This window comes from Nerophis ophidion, linkage group LG28, assembly GCF_033978795.1.
Source record: "Nerophis ophidion isolate RoL-2023_Sa linkage group LG28, RoL_Noph_v1.0, whole genome shotgun sequence".
In the NCBI taxonomy this organism is placed as follows: Eukaryota; Metazoa; Chordata; class Actinopteri; order Syngnathiformes; family Syngnathidae; genus Nerophis; species Nerophis ophidion.
Genome location: NC_084638.1, coordinates 15,739,110 through 15,762,378, shown reverse-complemented (window position 1 = coordinate 15,762,378; position 23,269 = coordinate 15,739,110). Strand labels below are relative to the sequence as shown.

At 41.1% G+C, this 23,269-nt stretch overlaps 1 protein-coding gene across 1 annotated transcript in view; it reads right to left on the bottom strand.

Moving 5' to 3' along the window:
• Nucleotides 1-8,927: 8,927 nt before the first annotated feature.
• The window catches only part of LOC133544919 (major histocompatibility complex class I-related gene protein-like), a 56,957-nt gene continuing 42,615 nt past the window's right edge, over nt 8,928-23,269 (bottom strand). The window contains exon 8 of the mRNA XM_061890164.1: nt 8,928-10,780. The gene's annotated coding sequence lies outside the window, so the exon portion shown is untranslated. The remainder of the gene's footprint in view (nt 10,781-23,269) is intronic.

Genomic DNA, 23,269 nt, shown 5'->3' with positions numbered 1-23,269 from the left:
AAGGACATTGGAGAGGTGGAGATGGCCAAAGTGCTAAAGGACGGAAGTCTTTTGATTAAATGTAAAAATGGAGAGCAAAAGAACATAACGTAACATCGCTAAAATTCGCTCCATTCTGTCCACTAAAGACGCTGAGATCATTATCCATGCGTTTGTTACGTCTCGCCTCGACTACTGTAACGTATTATTTTCGGGTCTCCCCATGTCTAGCATTAAAAGATTACAGTTGGTACAAAATGCGGCTGCTAGACTTTTGACAAGAACAAGAAAGTTTGATCAAATTACGCCTGTACTGGCTCACCTGCACTGGCTTCCTGTGCACTTAAGATGTGACTTTAAGGTTTTACTACTTACGTATAAAATACTACACGGTCTAGCTCCATCTTATCTTGCCGATTGTATTGTACCATATGTCCCGGCAAGAAATCTGCGTTCAAAGGACTCCGGCTTATTAGTGATTCCCAAAGCCCAAAAAAAGTCTGCGGGCTATAGAGCATTTTCCATTCGGGCTCCAGTACTCTGGAATACCCTCCCGGTAACAGTTCGCGATGCCACCTCAGTAGAAGCATTTAAGTCTCACCTTAAAACTCATTTGTATACTCTAGCCTTTAAATAGATTCCCTTTTTAGACCAGTTGATCTGCCGTTTCTTTTCTTTTTCTTCTATGTCCCACTCTCCCATGTGGAGGGGGTCCGGTCCGATCCGGTGGCCATGTACTGCTCGCCTGTGTATCGGCTGGGGACATCTCTGCGCTGCTGGTCCGCCTACGCTTGGGATGGTTTCCTGCTGGCTCCGCTGTGAACGGGACTCTCGCTGCTGTGTCTTGGATCCTCTTTGGACTGGACTCTCGCGACTGTGTTGTATCCATTGTGGATTGAACTTTCACAGTATCATGTTAGATCCGCTCGACATCCATTGCTTTCCTCCTCTCTAAGGTTCTCATAGTCATCATTGTCACCGACGTCCCACTGGGTCATTATTGTCACCGACGTCCCACTGGGTGTGAGTTTTCCTTGCCCTTATGTGGGCCTACCGAGGATGTCGTAGTGGTTTGTGCAGCCCTTTGAGACACTAGTGATTTAGGGCTATATAAGTAAACATTGATTGATTGATTGAAATCAATGCGATTACAAAAGCTGTCCAATAAGATACTAAAGGAAATAATCGAAGTGGGAGAATGAAAGGTGGGCAGAGGAGTTTGCGACAGGAATCCCAAGAGGAGAACATTTTGAAAATTTGGAAAGAGAAATAAGAAGGGGAACCGTCACAATGATGAAGATAACGACGGAATTCAGAAACGGAGAAAAGATTGGAGAGCGAATCCGTGCTAGGGCCGTTTGTCCAGGAAGTCCTCCACGAAAGAATCACGACAGGGTTTTTCAGTTTTTAAATTAGACCTTACATCCCACCTCCAGTACCTTGTTTCAAGTGGCAACTCTCTGGGCACATAGTAGTGTGTGTCATGCTAAGATGAGACGTGGAAGGTGTGGAGGGCAGCATGAATATGGACAATGTGGAAGGCATGAACAGATCAAGTGTTGTAACTGTGGGGGAATCACACAGCAGCTTATGGGGGCTGTGTCATTAGGAAACAGGAAACATAAGTACAGCAAATCAAAGTAGAAAGAAGTATCACTTAAGCAGAGGCAGTTAAAGTAAGACAACAAGAAAGTGGAGAATAAGACAGAAGTGAGAACAGTTCAAGTAATAAAAAACAACAAATACAGGAATTTCCAAGGACAAACTACAAACCCTGTTTCCATGTGAGTTGGGAAATTGTGTTAGATGTAAATATAAACGGAATACAATGATTTGCAAATCATTTTCAACCCATATTCAGTTGATTATGCTACAAAGAAAACATATTTGATGTGAAAACTGATACTTTTTTTTTTTCAAATAATCATTAACTTTAGAATTTGATGCCAGCAACCCGTGACAAAGAAGTTGGGAAAGGTGGCAATAAATACTGATAAAGTTGAGGAATGCTCATCAAACACTTATTTGGAACATCCCACAGGTGTGCAGGCTAATTGGGAACAGGTGGGTGCCATGATTGGGTATAAAAGCAGCTTCCATGAAATGCTAAGTAATTCACAAACAAGGATGGGGCGAGGGTCACAAATTTGTAAGAAAATTGTTGAACAGTTTTAGAACAACATTTCTCAACGAGCTATTGCAAGGAATTTTGGGATTTTACCATCTACCGTCCGTAAAATCAAAAGGTTCAGAGAATCTGGAGAAATCCCTGTACGTAAGCAATGATATTACGGATCTTTGATCCCTCAGGCGGTACTGCATCAAAAACCGACATCAGTGTGTAAAGGATATCACCAAAAGAGCTCAGAAACACTTTATAACTGAGGAAGCTACAGCCAAGGAAAGCAGCAGGCCCAGACAAGCTGTGCCCCCGACTCCTGAAGACCTGTGCTGCAGAACTGGGTGAACCACTTCAAAGGATCTTCAACCTCAGCCTGCAGCTGGGAAGAGTGCCCACCCTCTGGAAGACGTCATGCATCGTTCCAGTTCCCAAAAAGAACTGCCCCAGTGAGCTGAACGACTACAGACCAGTGGCGCTCACCTCTCATCTAATGAAGACATTGGAGCGGCTATTTCTCAGCCTCCTCAGACCACAGGTGCAACATGCCCAGGACAGCCTGCAGTTTGCGTACCAGGAAGGCGTTGGTGTGGAGGATGCTATCCTTTACCTGCTGCATCGAGCCCACTCACACCTGGATAAGGGAAATGGCACTGTGAGGATCCTGTTCCTGGACTTCTCGAGTGCCTTTAATACTATCCAGCCCTGCCTCCTTCAGGACAAGCTCTACAAAATGCAAGTGGACCCCTGCCTGGTTGCCTGGATTTCGAACTACCTCACCGACAGGCTACAGTACGTCAGACTGAAGGACATCACGTCTGACACTGTGATCAGCAGCACCGGAGCACCGCAGGGAACGGTGCTGGCCCCTCTTCTCTTCACCCTATACACCGCTGACTTCTGCTACAACTCAGAGCTGTGTCACATACAGAAGTACGCGGATGACACAGCCATCGTCGGGTGCATCAGGGACGGCAGAGAGGAGGAGTTTCGGAACCTGGTGAGGGACTTTGTTGTCTGGTGCCACACGAACGTCTTGCAGCTCAATCCGTCAAAGACCAAGGAGCTGGTCATTGACTTGGAGGTCGAGTCCACGGTCACAACCTATTGTGATCGAGGGAGTTGAGGTACAGACTGTGGACTCATTCAAGTACCTCGGGGTTTGGGTGGACAATAAGCTGGACTGGACTGTTAACAGGGACCACCAGTGCAAGAAAGGACAGAGCAGGCTGTACTTCCTCAGGAGACTGCACTCCTTCAACATCTGCAAAAAACTCCTGTGGATGTACTACCAGTCTGTGGTTGCCAGTGTTCTGTTCTACATGGTAGTGTGCTGGGGGGGGCAGTACATCTAAGAAGGAAAGCTCCAGACTTGAGAAACTGATCAGGCGGGCCGGTTCTACAATCGGAATGAAACTGGACTCACTGGTGACGGTGGCAGAGAAGAGGACTGTGGACAAACTAGTGAGCATCCTGGATGATGCCAGTCACCCTCTGCATAGCGTTATCAGTAGCCAGAGAAGCCTGTTCAGTGCTAGACTGCTTCATCCCAAGTGCAGGACTAATAGACTCAAAAACTCCTTTGTCCCACACGCCATTAGACTGTACAACTCCTCTCTGGGACGGGGGACGGGGGGTATTAGGATGACAGGGGATGCAAAACATTAACAGTGCAAAACATTTTCATAACATGGTCACTACTGCCTACTTTGTCTTGTTATATTCTTATTTTACTGTTATATTGTTATTCCCATTGTTTTTATTCTTTTTGTAATATTTCTCTATTTTGTTTCCTTTTAAACCCCCATTATTTACTTTTTACTTTTTTATTTAAATTGATCTCAACTCTGTACACTGCTGCTGGAATTTTAATTTTCCTGAAGGAACTCTCCTGAAGGAATCAATAAAGTACAATCTATCTATCTATCTATCTATCTATAAAACCACTTTCAGTAACTACAGTTGGTCGCTACATCTTTCTTTCTGTCTTTTTTTCTTAGTTTTATTTCGGACATGTTTACAATACAATACAGACAGACAATTTAATATCACCTCACATCACAATGTCAGAGTGCCCACAAATATATACATTCATTTACTGATCCTTTTTACAGCAAAATAGTAAAAAGACATCCGTGAATGAGTAATACAACAGTTCTGTAACATGTAATTAATTAATTCAGTCATTACCAACATACTGAGATGAAGAATATCTTATTCTCAATAAGGTTGAAAGTGTTCCTCATAATTCTTCCTCTTTGTACTTTGTAAGCACTATTAATTTGAACAGCCTCTTAAACTGGATCATATCAGTACAATGTTTAACTTCTTTACTTAATCCATTCCATAATTTAATTCCACATACTGATATGCTAAAGGTTTTAAAGACTCCTGAGAGGTGCATACAAATGTTTTAAATTAGATTTTCCTCTGAGGTTATATTTCTCCTCTTTAGTTGAGAAGAATTGTTGTACATTATTTGGTGGCAGGTTCTAATTTAATTTGTACATCATTTTAGCTGTTTGCAATTTTACCAAATTATTGAGCTTTAATATTTTTGACTCAATAAATAAAGGGTTTGTATTAGAGATGCACAGTTTGCGGTCTCATCCGCGGAGTCCGCGGATAAACCGCGGGTCGGGCGGGTGACATGACGAAAAAATAGATTTTAATTAAATTCGGGCGGGTGGCGGTTGAGCCATTTGGAGATATTTATTATACATGGTTCAGGGATCGGTATCCTTTACCATTCAAAGAACCATTTAGGACCCATGCCACAATTTGAGGAATACAATAGGAGACATAAACATTCTCTAGAATGACTACCGGCAGTCACCCAGTTAATAAGTATAAGGGCGTGCTATGAAGCCGCTGGTCTTGTCGCCTTCTACAGCAGGTGCGATCTGCTTGTCAGTTCAGCAACATGTTGTCTATCAGACACATGCACACGACTGCAAGACATACTGGGTGACACAGAGTACACTAATGGTTGTGATATAAACCATTTTAACACTCTTAGTAATATGCGCCACGCTGTGAAGCCACACCAAACAAGAATGACAAACACATTTTGGGAGAACATCCTCACAGTAACACAACATAAACGCAACACAACAAATACCCAGAATCCTTTGCATCATGACAATTCCTGACTATTTTATACACCCCGCTCAGTTAATGAATGTAGCGCACATTTGTAGTTGTTTCCCCATATTTCTGCACAATAACTCAGATATATAACACTAGCGAGCAGTAGAGAATATAAAGTGATTTTTGGCCCAGGACGTATTTTGTTTTATTCATTATTGAAATGTTTTTTGCCACATTATGTTGTATATTTTGTATATTAGATTTCCAGTTCATTTTATCATCTATTAATACTCCCAAAAATCTGGTTTCTTTTGTCCTTTCAATGTCTACTCTGTCTATTTGTATTTGTGTCTGATGCTCTTTTCTACTGTTGCCAAATAGCATTATTTTAGTTTTACTGAGATTCAAAGATAGTCTGTTTTTATCAAACCATTTTTTTAATTTGTTCATTTCTTCCGTTATTATTTTTATTATCTTCTTTGTGTTCTCTCCTGAACAGAAAGCAGTTGTGTCGTCTGCAAATAAAACTAACTTCAAGTCCTTTGTAACTTTACAAATGTCGTTTATATAAAGATTGAACAATCTTGGTCCCAGTATTGATCCCTGGGGTACACCACAAGATATATCCAACCGTGTTGACATATTTTCACCCATCTTCACATATTGCTTCCTGTTGGTTAAATAGCTTCTTACCCAGTTCAAGACCAAACCTCTGATGCCATATCGTTCTAGTTTTTGTATTAAAATATCATGATTTATTGTGTCAAATGCTTTTGTTAAGTCCATGAATCCTGCGGCCGCACATTCTTTACTGTCCTATTGCATTGGTAATTTCCTCTGTTATTTTGATTAATGCTATTGATGTTGAGATATTTGCTCTAAATCCATATTGGTTCTCCACAAGCTTCCCACTTTTGTTGAGAAATGTATCTAATCGGCTATTAAATAGTTTGTGGAAGTAATGAAACTGGTCTGTAGTTAGTCAACTGGTGTAGGTCTCCATTCTTATAAATTGGTACGACTTTTGCAATTTTCATCTTATCAGGGAATTTGCCAGGTATAAATGATACGTTGCTTACATATGTCAGAGGTTTTGAAATGTCTTCTGTAACCTTTTTTTTATCATTACCATATCTATTCCATGACAGTCGGTTGAGGTCTTAGATTCACAATGTTTTACAATTTTGATTATTTCTTCTTTTGTCACAATCTTAAGAAACATGGAATTGGGATTTCTGTGGATGAACTCACTCAAGTTCTCAACTGACCCATCATCTGCATTTGCAATTCTTTGTTCCAGATTTTTTCTGATATTAACAAAGTAATCATTAAAACATTCAACTATTTGGTTCATATTATTATTTTTTGTATTTCCATCTAGAAAGTACTTGGGGTCATCTTTCCTGGCACCATTTTAATGATGCTATTTAGGATGCTCCATGTTGCTCTCATGTTGTTTCTGTTCTTGTTTAATAATTGACAGTAGTATTCCTTCTTACATGTGTGTAGTATACCAATTAGCTTGTTTTATATTCATTAAACATATTTTTTGTCTCTATAGATCTCTGTTTCCTAAATATTTGATATGATGTGGGTTTTTTTTTGTGACAAGCATTTTTCAGTCCCTTTGTCATCGATGGTTGGTTGTTTTTATTTTGCTTCTTACTAATTTCTTTCCATGGACAATGTTTATCATAGAGTGTTAGAAAAGTGTTGAAAAAATTCCCATATGCATCATCTACATCACCTTCATTGTATACATGGTCCCAAATTTGTTTCCTCAGATCCTTCTTGAAGGAAATCATTCCTTCCTCTGTGCATAGTCTTTGAAATGTCTTTTTGTCAATGTTCTTCTTCCTGTAGTTCTCATCATACATAGTAAAAACTGGCAGATGGTCGCTGATGTCGGTTGTTAACAGTCCACTTGTTGTACAAACCCCGTTTCCATATGAGCAACATATTTACATGTTTGTTAATTCTGTTAGATGTAATTATAAACGGAATACAATGATTTGCAAATCATTTTCAACCCATATTCAATTGAATGTACTACAAAAACAACATATTTGATGTTCAAACTCATAAACTTTATTTTTTTTTGCTAATAATAATTAACTTGGAATTTCAGGGCTGCAACACGTGCCAGAGTAGTTGGGAAAGGGCATGTTCACCACTGTGTTACATCACCTTTTCTTTAAACATCACTCAATTAACGTTTGGGAATTGAGAAAACTTAATTGTTGAAGCTTTGAAAGTGGAATTCTTTTCCATTTTTGTTTTATGTAGAGCTTCAGCCGTTCAACAGTCCGGGGTCTCCGCTGTCGTATTTTACGCTTCATAATGCGCCACACATTTTCGATGGGAGACAGGTCTGGACTGCAGGCGGGCCAGGAAAGTACCCACACTCTTTTCTTACGCAGCCACGCTGTTGTAACACGTGGCTTGGCATTGTCTTACTGAAATAAGCAGGGGCGTCCATGAAAATGCTGCTTGGATGACAAAATATGTTGCTCCAAAACCTGTATGTACCTTTCAGCATTAAAGGCCTACTAAAACCCACTACTACCCACCACGCAGTCTGATAGTTTATACATCAATGATGAAATATTAACATTGCAACACATGCCAATACAACCTTTTTAGTTTACTAAATTGCAATTTAAAATTTCCCGGGAGTTTCTTCTTGAAAACGTCGCGTAATGATGACGTGTATGCGTGACGTCACGGACTGTTAGGAAATATGAGCGCTGTACACACACACAGCTGAAAGTCGTCTGCTTTAACCGCATAATTATACAGTATTTTGGAGGTCTGTGTTGCTGAATCTTTTGCAATTTGTTCGATTAATATTGGAGAAGTCAAAGTAGAAAGATGGAGTTAAGAAGCTTAAGCCTTTAGCCACACAAACACACGGTGATTCCTTGTTTAAAATTCCCGGAGGTGAAACTTTACTATGGATCACAGCGAACATGGATCCCGACCGAATGTCAACCAGCAGGTTTTGGTGAGAAAATTGTGGTTAAAAAGTCGCTTCTTACCGGAGATCAGCTGAACTTGTGCCGTCCATAAAGCTGCCATCGAGTTCCCTGAGACACTGGCGTCAAGACACCCGTGGACACACACCTCTGACTATCAGGTACTGTTAAACTCACTAAAACACTAACAACACAATAGAAAGACAAGGGATTTCCCAGAATTATCCTGGTAAATGTGTCTAAAAACATCTGAATCTTTCATCCTCGCTCAAATTAATGGGGAAATTGTCGTTTTCTCGGTCTGAATAGCTCTTTTTGTTGGAAGCTCCCATTAAAAACAATGTGAATATGTGAGGAGCCATCAACATGTGACGTCATCGTCTGCGACTTCTGGTAAAGGCAGGGCTTTTCTGTTAGAGACCAAAAGTTGCGAACTTTATCGTGGATGTTTCTCTACTAAATTCTTTCAGCAAAAATACGGCAATATCGCGAAATGATCAAGTATGACACATAGGATATACCTGCTCTCGTCGTTTGAATAAGAAAATCTCATTTCAGTAGGCCTTTAAGATACACAATTGCAAATCGTTTTGCAACAATAATAATTCCATAATGATCCAGCACTGACAGAAGGGCAGGGCTGGCATAAAACAAAGCCTTACTGGCAACTTGGAACAGGTGTGCCCAGATTGCCGATCAGAGACAGGTGAACCAATTGACCATTCAGAAAAAATGGTTGTTAAATATCTAAAAGAATCAGACCATTGTTAAATTTAAAAAACATACATTTTATTATACAAGGTCACATGTATAGGATACAGCGCTGGTTTCAAATTGAAAGTACACACAAAAACATCTATCTTACAAAAGGTGTGCTTAATTATATTATATAGTGTACAAGTACAAGTAGTAGGACCGCTAGCACCACCATGGTGGAGACTTGTTTTGGTGACAGCCAGCCTGTGAGGGGGCACACTGAACCATAACATCATCATCACTTCTTAAATATTTGCAGAAATACAAATTGATGTGTTAGTACACACATATTAGTAGTACACACCAAAACATATTAGTAAGAATGAATAATAAATATAAACTGTTGTATGGATGTTGTTTTTCAGGATGTGTAACTAAGAAACATATTTACATGTTTGTTATTGAAGTCATTGAAAAATACCTAAACGTGATTTGGGGTTTGTTTGATTGTCATTTAGTTGGAATCGTAACAAAAACCAATTATAGTCAGATGTTAATGAAACTTTCAGGACATGTCAGAAATTAGATAAGGAACAAATGATTCAATTTCGGTGTTGATCCTGATCATCATTTGGATTCAGCCTTCTTTTGAAGGATAGTTACTACTGGAAGATTTGGCCTGGTGGAGGTCTGTGAAGCGCTTCTATTTTACTGCTGCTGGTCTCACCAGCACACTTGTGTTTGTTAAGTTGGTACTCATGAGAGAATCTTTCAACACACACACTGCAACTCAACACTTTTGTGTCAGCGTGTATCCTCATGTGTGTTTTCAAATTTTGACTTCGTGCATACCTTGAATAACACACAGAAGACGAAAAATGTTTTTCTCCGGTGTGTGTTCTTCTGTGCTCTTTCATATGTTCCTTCCTTGTGAAAGATAAGCCACAGATTGAACAGGAAAAAGGTTTTTCTCCAGTGTGTAATATCATGTGTGTTTTCAAGTTGTTCTTGTGTACAAAACCTGTTCCACAGACTGAACAGGAAAAAGGTTTAACTCCAGTGTGTGTTCTCATGTGTCTTTTCAAACCTGCATTCTGTGTAAAAAATACACCACACACTGAACAAGAAAAAGGTTTTTCTCCTGTGTGTGTTCTCATGTGGGTTTTCAAATTTTCCCCTCGAACAAAACTTAAATTACACACAGAACATTTAAAAAGGTTTTCCCCAGTGTGTCTTTTCAGGGGTAATTTCAAATCTTGACTTCGGACATACCTTGAATCACACACAGAACACGAAAAAGGTTTTTCTCCTGTGTGTGTTCTTGTGTGCTCTTTCATATTGTCCTTCCTTGTAAAAGATAAGCCACAGATTGAACAAGAAAAAGGTTTTTCTCCAGTGTGTGTTCTCATGTGTCTTTCAAGATAACTATAGTATTTAAAGGTTTTGTCACAGAGAGAACATTTGAAGTGAGTGTTGTCAGTGTGACATGTCTTATCATCTTTAGAGTCTTCATCATCAGTGTCAGGAGAGTGTGATGTTGTGTCCTCACTATCTGATAGTGGAGCTAAGAGTTTGTCTGCTTGTGATCCTCCACAGTGGTCTCCATCAGCTTCTGTTGTCATTTGTTGTGTTGAGCTGCTGCTTGGAGGCTCCGCCTCTCTCTTCTCCTCACTTTCACCTTTGACCTCATCACCTTCACTCCTCACAGGGACACCAGTCACTGGGAACTCCACCAGTCCTTCAGAATGATCTCCCGCCTGACTGATGTTTTGTTCCGCTGCTTCTTCTTTAATGTGGGAAGACTGTGGCTCCACCACTTCCTTTTTAATGTGGGGGGGCTGTGTTACCTATTCTTCCTCTTTAATGTGGAGGGGCTGTGCTTCTTCCTTGTGCTCATAGAGTTGATGTTCTTCATCGAGGTCTGCGGGACACGAGAAGACAAACACATGCTTTAGAAACGTCCAGCTTTGCTCAGTTACATAAGACATTGTCCTTCACACATATAATTCCACAATCTCATCAGTTTGCGGTCACAGGAACAAGGGTACTTCCAGCTGACCCATGAAGACCTTCAGGGAAATGCCTTCCAAGACCAAGGTCCAATCCACATCCTTAAAGTAATACTTGCATTCCGTACATCGTAAACGGCATACGTGAAAATGTGCTGGTTGCTCTCTGAAAAAGTCATACTCAAACAAGAAATAATGTACTACATCCCAGTCAACTAGTGAGCAGCTCACCCTGCTGGTTGACAAGAATTAGGATGATGTTCCGCTTAATCTTTGGAGACACTGGAAATTTTGTTCAGGGTGTACACCGCCTTCCGCCCGAGTGAAGTGACAAGCGGTACAAAATGGATGGGTAGGATGGACTACAGTCAACATGTTGGCCAAATAAGATGGCGCCTGTGTTGCTTTAATTTAGACCAGTTCTGGGCAAATTATGGCCCGTGGCCCATTAAGTTAAGGAGACATCAATACGATATGTTTTAAAATGACCGCCAAGTCTTTAACTACAATGGTTGGAATCTGTGCTTTTGAGTGAAACACGGGTTATTACGGTCACGTCACAGCTGCTCCTAGCAGATGAGGCAAAAAAGAGAATAGGAAGGGTTTGTTTACCGCAGCCAACTTGAGACGTGAAAGTCAGGGAGGGACAAAGAAACAGATTTCTACAGCAACGTTCTGTTCTGCAGAAAAGTGACATTATGAGGATTTTATTATATGAATCTGTGGGTGTGTTTTTTTATTCTTTGTGTTCATGTTTTGCCGTGTTCGTTGCATATTTGTTACATTTTGCTTTATTGTAAAAAAAAAAAAAAAAAAAAAATCGATTTCGAGACTGTCTTCTGAGAAATAAACAGGAGAGATATTTGTGTTCTTTATATTCAGTGTTTTATCGTTCGTAGTGATCATGACAAATCCCACACTATTATACTAATATGCATTCTCAGCAAAAAATCTTTAAAATTCTATTCGGTTTTTTGAGGTAGTCTTTCATATTTTTTTACACACTATCACTTATATTGTGATAGAGTGTTTGTATGGTGTGTTAAGCTTTTGCGATCATAGCTGATTGCGACCAATACTGAGGCCCCTTCTACGCTAAGCTGGCTAACGTTATCCAGGCTATATATCCCACCTAACCTTATCCTTGTCCACACACACGCACGCACACACGCACGCACGCACGCACACACACACACACAATGCCACTATTTAAGACACCCTCCCTCCCTCCGGCGCAACGTGACCTACTACGCATGTGCGGAAAAAAAATGCCTCTGACCTTCTGACCTGGAAGTGTATTCTTACCCTGTGTTTCAATGTAGCCCATTGCCACATTTTTTTTTTAACAGTCAACCTTACAACTATTGTAGTGACTCACACCTGAGCCATCATACATGAATCATATCTTTAATGGACGTGTGAAAGTAAACAATGTGATACATAACATTTTATAACAATCAATCTAGTGACCTAGATATCTGGTCAAGACACTGACTGAAATTGGCGGTTGTACGTGACAGCTGCAACCACCTTATGATTTCACGATAGTGATGGAGTACAAAACTAGACTTTGAGTAATCGCTCGACATACATCGCAGACAACAACTGATAGTCTGCTCTGCCAGTCCAAATGCATTCGCTGTTTTCTGTAGTAGTCCCTGGTCCACAGGAGCCCGTATTCTTGTTGTCTCCCCTTTGACAAATGGACAAAGTTTTTCGCTAAGAAGAATCACAGCTGACCTGGACATTGGAAAGTTCTCTTGCCGTTCCTGTGGCACAACACACTCGTTGACAAACATATCCCACCAGGCTGCCGTTCTTCCAGGCTTTATCCAAAACCGTCGCAAAACTATGCTATGTTGCCATCTGAGATGTGTTGTACCCGAAATAGCTGTAATCGCACGTTTCCTTCTTTTAAGATATTCACGTGATTTCCACAAGCGCTTGCAATGAAGCTGGCTCTGACAAGTACTTTCTGACCTCACTTCCTGTGTGGGGCGCAGTCTTTTTAGCGTCACTTCCTCTCCGAACTCAGTTTGTAAACGATCGATGAGTCCATACAAAACTAAGAGCCGGAGATTCAAGAAATACACGACGCACTTACTGTACCCGTGTAAAAAAATGATCCTAGGAGGGGGACCTTAAACGATGGATTAGTATGACTGACACTGGGTTTAGGCTAAATACTTATTTGTTTAAGGAGTTATCCGGCTTAATAAAGACAGGGCCTGACTTTGCCTGTGACCTTTGCAAAATTAATTTTGTCAACTCTTTTGAGGAAGTCCTGGCCTTTGACTGTTCAATGGAATATATATATATATATATATATATATATATATATATATATATATATATATATATATATATATATATATATATATATATACATACAAACCCCGTTTCCATATGAGTTGGGAAATTGTGTTAGATGTAAATACAAACGGAATACCAATGATTTGCAAATCATTTTAAACTCATATTCAGTTGAATATGCTACAAAGACAACATGTTTGATGTTCAAACTCATAAACATTTTTTTTTTCAATTAATCATTAATATTAGAATTTGAGGCCAGCAACATGTGACAAAGAAGTTGGGAAATGTGGCAAATACTGATAAAGTTGAAGAATGGTCATCAAACACTTCATATGGAACATCCCACAGGTGTGCAGGCTAATTGGTAACAGGTGGGTGCCATGATTGGGTATAATAGCAGCTTACATGAAATGCTGAGTAATTCACAAACAAAGATGGGGTGAGGGTCACCACTTTGTAAGCAAATTGTCAAGCAGTTTTAGAACAACATTTCTCAATGAGCCATTGCAAGGAATTTAGGGATTTTACAAGATACGGTCTGTGAAATCATCAAAAAGTTCAGAGAATCTGGAGAAATCACTGCACGTAAGCGATGATATTACAGACTTTTGATCCCTCAGGCGGTACTGCATCAAAAACCGACATCAGTGTGTAAAGGATATCACCACATGGGCTCAGGAACACTTCAAAAAAACACTGTCAGTAACTACAGTTGGTAGTTACATCTGTAAGTGCAAGTTAAAACTGTACTATGCATAGCCAAACCCGTTTATCAACAATATCCTGAAACGCCGCCGGCTTGGCTGGGCCCGAGCTCACCTAAGATGAACTGATGCAAAGTGGAAAGGTGTTCTGTGGTCTGACGAGTCCACATTTCAAATTATATTTGGAAACAGAGGACGTGGTTGCCTCCAGAACAAAGAGGAAAGTAACCATTCGGATTGTTATAGGCGCAAAGTTCAAAAGCCAACTTCTGTGATGATATGGGGGTGTATTACTGCCCAGAGCATGGGTAACTTACACATCTGTCTATAGGTCTATACAGGTTTTGGAGCAACATATGTTGTCATCCAAGAAATGTTATCATGGACGCCCCTGCTTGTTTTAGCAAGACAAGTGTTACAACAGCGCTGCTTCGTAAAAAAAGAGTGCGGATTCTTTCCTGGACCGCCTGCAGTCCAGACCTGTCTCCCATGGAAAATGTGTGCCGCATTATGAATCGTACAATACGACAGCGGTGACTCCGGACTGTTGAACGACTGAAACTCTACATAAAACAAGAATGGGAAAGAATTCCACTTTCAAAGCTTCAAAAATTAGTTTCCTCAGTTCCCAGACATTTATTGAGTGTTGTTAAAAGAAAAGGTGATGTAACACAGTGGTGAACATGCCCTTTCCCAACTACTTTGGCACATGTTGCAGCCATGAAAGTCAAAGTTCATTATTATTTGCAAAAAAAAAACAAAAGTTTATGTGTTTGAACATCAAATATCTTGTCTTTGTAGAGCATTCAATTTAATATGGGTTGAAAAGGATTTGCAAATCATTGTACTCCGTTTATATTTACATCTATTTACATCAATTTCCCAACTCATATGAAAACGGGGTTTGTGTATACATATATATATATATATATATATATATATATATATACATAAAGGGATACGCGGCAGAACATGTATATGTATATATATATATATATATATATATATATATATATATATATATATATATATATATATATATATATGCAGAGCTCAAATTTAACAATGGCAACCGCGGCAATTACTGCGACCACCCTTGTCACTTGCTGTAATGCCCGAAAAAATTTACCAACTTTTTAGGCAAGAACATGCTGTGACCACCCTTCACTTTTTACTTGGTAATGGACTAGGGATGTAACGAAAAACGGTATAATGAAACATAGTGGTGAAATTCCAGACGTTTAGTAACACCGTTTACATTTTAAATTTCTGACAAACTGTCATTTATCAATGCATTTTACACAATTGCTTAATTCCTGGAATACTGAAGCACAGCAGCGTCTGTTTGGAACTGTTTGGCTCGGGAGACACGGCGGTGACTTAATGGATCTTGCTTTGAAAATGTTCCCTCCGAGCTATTGGAGCCGATCGCTTCGTTTCACTTCATTTCAATCGCTTCTACTTCCATGGAGTGTTGGTGTGTGATTAAGAGCGCAAAGCTGTTGGAGGAGAACAATATTTGATGTTGAAGTTTCATTTTAAACATGTAGCTAGCGTCCTTCCGTCAGCTGCTGGGACTGAGAGTTAGCATGCAGCAGGCGATGAGTCAAGAACGTTGCCACAACTTGTTTATTAAGTCTGTAGTTTGTCTACAGGGACGCTCACTTCTTCTTTAATTTAACTGCTTTCTTTGATAGTGTTCCAATAACATCAATACTAGCTAAAATGTTTTGTCATCTCATCAAACTGATGGCTGGCTGAGTTGTCAGTGTTAGATGTGAGAGGTATCACTCCTCTTTATTTTTGTTGGCCAAACTGTTGCACTGAGGTACGTGGTTGCTGTTGAAGAATAAAGCTTGTTTATTAGACGTAATCTTCATTAGCCAAACAGCTTTGTATTTTATATCGATATTAAAAAGTAAACTTATGCGCTTCTGAGCCCCTGCTTCGAAAGAAAATTATGTTTGCATTGGTGCCCTAAAATATGAGCCCTCCTTTAAGGCAACACTTGCCTTGACCTTAAAAGGCTAAAATTCAAGGCCTGTATACGTGTGTGTGTGTGTGTGTGTATATACGCGTGTGTGTGTATATTTTGTTAAACCACCAATAATAAAAAGCCAGTCATTGATTTTTTGTTTTTACTTTAAGCAAGTTGTGTTGGCCCTGCGATGAGGTGGCAACTTGTCTAGGGTGTACCCCGCCTACCGCCCATGTTCAGCTGAGATAGGCTCCAGCAACCCGAGTGACCCCGAACGGGACAAGCGGTAGGAAATGGATGGATGGAAGTTGCAAACAAGACATTTTAAGGTTTGCGGCCATTGTGATTATATTATATATTACAAATGTAATTTTCTTGTTAAAAATCAAATAGAGAGTTAGTAAAGATGTGAGAGTAAGAAGTAAACAAACCTGTTTTGTGTAACACAACTTGATGTTTCTTGAAAACAGGGTCCAGTAGTCGATTGTTCTCCTCCTTTGTTCGAGAAAGTTCTGCCTTGTATTCTGCTATCGTTCATTCTAACACTACAAATATTTCTTCAACGGCAGCAGTTAGTCGCTGATCCACCAACGCTCTCAATATTTGTAATGTAGACATTTTCACACAATCACAACACTTTACTCTCACACTTGATCTCTACTTAGCGATGTGTTGATAACTTCTGTGTCTTCTGTTAGCAGCTAACAAGCTAAGCTAACTAGCGAGCTAAGCTAACTAACAATAAACGAGCACGAGAAGCAGTAAAGTGCTTCTCACGCTAGGAATAAATAATTAAACATCTATTTTATGACATTAATATTTACAAACTTGAGAGCAAATAATGACGCGGCTTATTTATTTCTGCGTCAATGTGCTTTCACGACAGTTCGCACATTTGACGTTACAAGACGGTACCACTCTGCTCTCGCGAGATGTGTCATGCGCAGGAGAGTCAAAGGAACGTTGGAGTTTGTTTGCATATCAAGACAGACTGATGTATAATAACCAATATTTTTAACTCCAAAATATTTTAATAATAAATATGTTAATACATAGTATATTCAAATAAAATTATACATACATACACATTTACACAGGTATAATTAATGTTATAATGGGTTATAATGGGTTGTACTTGTATAGCGCTTTTCTACCTTCAAGGTACTCAAAGCGCTTTGACATTACTTCCACATTTACCCATTCACACACACATTCACACACTGATGGAGGGAGCTGCCAGGCAAGGCGCCAACCAGCACCCATCAGGAGCAAGGGTGAAGTGTCTTGCTCAGGACACAACGGACGTGACGAGGTTGGTACTAGGTGGGATTTGAACCAGGGACCCTCGGGTTGCGCACGGCCACTCTCCCACTGCGCGTGGCGCAGTGGGAGAGTGGGAGAGTGTTTACATATATGTAAACATTAATTATGGTTCACGTTTCATGTCTGTGTACAGATCTGTGCGGTTTCATAAAGAATACCGTATTTTTTTTAAATAAAGTTTGTTTCGTATGTCATGGTTTATGATGACATTGTTATTGAACTACAGATGACACAAAAGAACCATGGTAAGTAAGTATTTTTTTTTAAAGGTTTATTTATAAATTTTAACAATTACAAACAATAAGTCAAACAACAATATAAAACATTATGAAAACATTATGAAAACAGTACAAAACAGCGCCAGGGGGTTGTAAGTTCAAAATAATAAAAATAGAATACAAATATATATATATATATATATATATATATATATATATATATATATATATATATATATATATATATATATATATATAATAAACAAAATGCAAAGCCGTAGGCTTATTCAGATTCACCAAACAACTTAAATTTGGAACACAGCATCATCGTTTTCACAGCTTTTTTGTTGTTAGAGGTAGAGAGCGTTTTAATGTAAAGTTCCAGATCTTTTTTAAAGGCACAAAAGATAGGACGGGTATTAAGAAACTTACATTTATGAATATAAAACTTAGCCAATAAAATAATGAGGTTGCAAAGGTAGAATTCCGTTTCAAATTTTTGTTCATACAGTGTAAAACCAAAAATCACATCTTTAAAGTAAAGCACAAATTTGTCATGAATATTGTCCAGGATGAAGCGACAGATGCCCTGCCATAGTGATCGAGTGTTTTCACAAGTCCAAAACAAGTGGTTGACAGTCTCTGGGTGCATGTTACAAAAGGTGCAGGTAACATCAATATCCTTCTTGTATCCAACCATCACAGTCTTTACAGGGTAATAGCGAAGGATGATTTTAAATGATATCTCTTTGACTTTCTTGGTAAGTAAATACCTGTTAGGAAGGGACCACGTTTTGATCCAACAGATGTCATTTACAACATTATTCCATAAGGAAATTACATAGGAGACAGACACACAATCATTTTGGAATAAGCTGCGGATGTTTCTGTTATTTTTTTGATCAAAGCAAAGTTTCCCCACAGGAGTGTCAAGTGGATCATTCACAATTTTTACAGCAGAAAGAGGAGGTGTGTAAGCCATGTACAACATAATAACACCTGTTGGGATGGCATCAAATACAATAGCAAACTGTTTGGGAGTCACAGGTATCTTAAATTGGTTGAGAAATTCTTGGTAATTAAAAAGTTGACCTTCCTTATTGAAAAGCTGACTCACTAAAATAATATTATTGTTAAACCAATTGTTGAGGAAAATAGATTTCCTTTTGTAACATATGTTTTTATTGTTCCAGATGAAATATTTGGTAGGTGAAAAATTGTGCTTGTATACAAGAGACCATGCTAGAAGGGCTTGTTTGTGGAAGTTTGAGAGAGCAACAGGAATCCTGTCAATGTTATAATTACACAATAGCAAACATTTTAGGCCTCCAAGGTTAGAGAATACATGATGAGAAATAAAGTTCCAAATTGAGGTAGGGTCTTTCAAGTAGTGTCTTATCCAATTGATGTTAAAGGTGTTGTTTAGTATAGTGAAGTCAAGAAAGTTTAGACCACCCTGATTGTAATTGTTCATTATAACAGATTTCTTAATATAATGAATTTTGTTTTTCCAAATAAAGTCAACCAGTATTTTGTCAATAGTTTTACATATTTTTAGGTTAACATCTAAAGAAATAGCTGCATACGTAAGCCTGGAGATACCTTCTGCTTTGGAAAGTAAGGTTCTGCCTTTTAAGGATAAATCTCTCTGTAACCATTGGTTAAATATTTTCTTAGTTTTTTCTACAATTGGATTGAAGTTCAATACCGATCTAGAGTTTGGATTTTTAGTGATATGTATTCCTAGGTAATTAATACTATCCTTAACTGGAATTTGAGATACAGACATAATTTCACATCTCTTCACAGCCATTAGTTCACATTTATTCACATTTAGACGGAGACCAGAAGCCAAGGAAAAAACATGAATCACATCCAAGGCTAGGGGAATTTGAGAAGAGTCTTTCAAAAAGAGTGTTGTGTCGTCAGCCAGTTGGCTGATAATTATTTCTCTGTCTAATACAGAAATCCCCTTTAAATGACTAGTTTTTATATGAACCGATAACAGTTGGGTGGCTAACAGAAATAAATATGGAGAAATAGGACAACCTTGCCGTATCCCACGTTTTAACTCGAATCTTGGAGATGTACCAGATTTGAGCTTTATAGAACTATTACCATTGCAGTACAAAGTCTTAATTGTTTTGCGGAAAAAATTGCCAAAGCCAAATTTCTCAAGTGTCCTGAATATAAATTCATGTTCGATCGAGTCAAAAGCTTTGTAAAAGTCCAGGAAAAGAAGGAAGCCTTCATCATTAATGACCTCTGGGTAATCCAGAATGTCAAGTACAAGCCTGATATTATTAGATATGTGTCTTCCTCTCATAAAACCTGACTGTGTCTCATCAATTATGTCATCCAGAACCAATTTTAAACGTTTAGCAACTCTGTGTACATACATCTACTGATGCCTCTTTAGCAAAAATAATAGCTACAATTTTATAGTCATTGTTTAGAAGGCTAATTGGACGCCAATTATCAATGATTAGTAAATCTTTGTTTGGCTTGGGTATACGGGTAATAAGGCCTTGTGTTAAAGTTGGAGGAAGGGCACCTGTATCAATACTTTCACAAAATACTTCTAGTAAGAAAGGAGCTAGCTCTTCTGAAAATATTTTATAGAATTCAGATGTAATACCATCCACTCTGTTGCGATCTGCTGCTCAGATCTTCACATGTTTGTTATTTCCATTTTTGTTTCATTCTCAGTCTGACCCGTTTATTTCCTGTTTTGCCCATCACTCTGGTTACTCATTAGTTCACCTGCTACACTCGTACCGCACACCTGCTTCAGCTAATCACCCTCCTTTATAAGCCAGCCTTTTCTGTTCAGTCTTCCTCGGATCCTAATTTGCCCACGCGCAACAGTGACGACTCTCGACCTTCATCTTTGTATGTATATTCTCGCTAGCTTTTACGCTAAGCCATTTGTTTTATTCCAGCTCACATGCTGAGGAATTGTTTTTCTGTTTTTGGTTTGCCTTCTCTTTACAGCAGTGTTTTTGTTCCTAGCCTTTTATTATTTAATAAATCCATTTATAACTTACCTTGTTGTGTTCATCGCTTCGACGCATCCCCGGAAGAACCAATCCGGCATTACAATGCCACACAAGCGTCACAGTAGGATCCGAGCATCAAAATGTTTTTCCGCGTCGAAACCACGGGAGGAACCCTTCGACTTGGGTTTGTGGTTGGAGCTCGTGGCTTGGGAGCAGGAAAGACTTGACTGTGGGCCTGAAGTCCCCTCCGAAGCCGTTCGCGCTGCCCCGAAGAGGCGGGGGGTCCAGTGGAGAGGTCCCCCGCACGGCAGTAATGTTCCAGCACCACTTATTCCTCCCCATGGACACAGCAAGTTTCACCCCGTCCAGGATTCACCCGTCATTACCGGTAATCCTGCTTGTTTTTTTTCAAATCATTCCTTAAGCTGCCATGACACTTTTTCTGACACAAGCGATGACGTCAATTGGGGAACGCCCACCGGTGACGCAACACCGGCCTCTGTTGATGACATTTTTTCAGAAGATTTTTATATTGTGGACAGTAATTCTCATTCCCAACCTTTTTTGAATATCAATAACATTCATGACAAGATACAGAATTATCAGGATATTTTTTCTTATTATTCTAGTCAACCTCAGTCACCTAGTTTTTCTCCTACACCTCCTTTAAAACCTCATTCTCCGGCCAAGTCCAAGGTGTTTCCTCCCTTTTCTAAAGGAAATTCTGGACAAATTAAAGGGGAGGAGTCGGCCCGCCTCCAAGCCTCCCACCACCCTCCCTTAAGGTCAGTCCCTGACCATAGGGAACGGGTCTGGGATCCCCGTCTGGAGGAAGGGGCTATGACCTATAGCTGTGCTACGGAGGTAGCACAGATACTACCCTCTAAACCACAGCCACCTTGTAGACCTCCTCCACCTGTTTTTCCCCTGGCCAAGTCTCAACGGCCTTGTAGACCTCCTCCACCTGTTTTTCCCCCGGCCAAGTCTCAACGGCCTTGTAGACCTCCTCTACCTGATTTTCCCCCGGCCAAATCTCAACGGCCTTGTAGACCTCCTCCACCTGTTTTTCCCCCGGCCAAGTCTCAACGGCCTTGTAGACCTCCTCCACCGGTGTTCGGACTCGCGAGGTCATTACCTCCAGCACGTCCTCCACCACCGGTGTTCTGCACTGCTCCCAGTCTGGTTCTCACACCAGCACATGACTCTCGCCTGGTTTTCAAGCCAGAATTAGACTCTCGCCTGGTTTTCACACCAGAAAATGTTTCTAGCCTGGTTCTCAAGCCAGCACTAGACTCCCACCTGGTTCTCACACCAGCCTCCGACCCAGAACTGGTTCTCATACCAGTTACAGACTTTAGCCTGGAGCCCACTCCAGTACCAGCTCCAGAGCTGGAGCCTACTCCAGTACCAGCTCCACGCCGCCAAGCGCCGGTACCAGCTCCACGCCGCCAAGCGCCGGTACCAGCTCCGCGCCGCCAAGCACCGCCGACGACGGGGCTGGAGCCCACACCAGCATCGACGACGGGGCTGGAGCCCACACCAGCGTCGACGACGGGGCTGGAACCTTCACCTGTGTCGACAGGGCTGGAGCCCACTCCAGTGCCAGCTCCTCGACAAGCGCCGGTACCAGCTCCACGCCGCCAAGCACTGCCGACGAAGAAGCTGGAGCCCACACCGGCGCCGACGATGAGGCTGGAGCTCACACCAGTCACGACTCCTGCGGCTCCCAGGCCGCCTCCGACGACTCCTGCGGCTCCCAGGCCGCCTCCGACGACTCCTGCGGCTCCCAGGCCGCCTCCGACGACTCCTGCGGCTCCCAGGCCGCCTCCGACGACTCCTGCGGCTCCCAGGCCGCCTCCGACGACTCCTGCGGCTCCCAGGCCGCCTCCGACGACTCCTGCGGCTCCCAGGCCGCCTCCGACGACTCCTGCGGCTGCAGCACCCGCATCATCCTCGCCAGCTGCACTCGGGCCTGCTTTGGCTGCAGTCCCCGCACCCTCGTCTGCTGCTTCCAAGCCTGCTGGGATTTCGGTGCTGAGGCGTCGTCCACCACGTCGACCACGGGCGTGGCCTCTGCGAGGTCATCCTCCTCGCCAGACACTCCCTCCTCCATGTCGGCCACGGATGTGGCCGTGCCCGGGTCGTCCGCCTCGCCGGGCACCTCATCCTGCGAGGCGGCCACTAATGTGGCCTTTTCGAGGTCGCCCGCCAAAACTTGTTCGGCAGCAGCGTTCCACCCGCCGCCGCCACATGATGTGTCCACGGTGGATTCGGGGACATGCGATCTGGCGACCCTCCACCGTGGCCTCCCTCCGCCCTCCCTTCGTTTGTGGACTTTCTGGTTTTGGGGAGGGGGTTCAAGTTTTTGTTTGTGTTTTTGAGACATCTGGTATCTGTCTTTTGTTGGGGGGGAATACTGTTGCGATCTGCTGCTCAGATCTTCACATGTTTGTTATTTCCATTTTTGTTTCATTCTCAGTCTGACCCGTTTATTTCCTGTTTTGCCCATCACTCTGGTTACTCATTAGTTCACCTGCTACACTCGTACCGCACACCTGCTTCAGCTAATCACCCTCCTTTATAAGCCAGCCTTTTCTGTTCAGTCTTCCTCGGATCCTAATTTGCCCACGCGCAACAGTGACGACTCTCGACCTTCATCTTTGTATGTATATTCTCGCTAGCTTTTACGCTAAGCCATTTGTTTTATTCCAGCTCACATGCTGAGGAATTGTTTTTCTGTTTTTGGTTTGCCTTCTCTTTACAGCAGTGTTTTTGTTCCTAGCCTTTTATTATTTAATAAATCCATTTATAACTTACCTTGTTGTGTTCATCGCTTCGACGCATCCCCGGAAGAACCAATCCG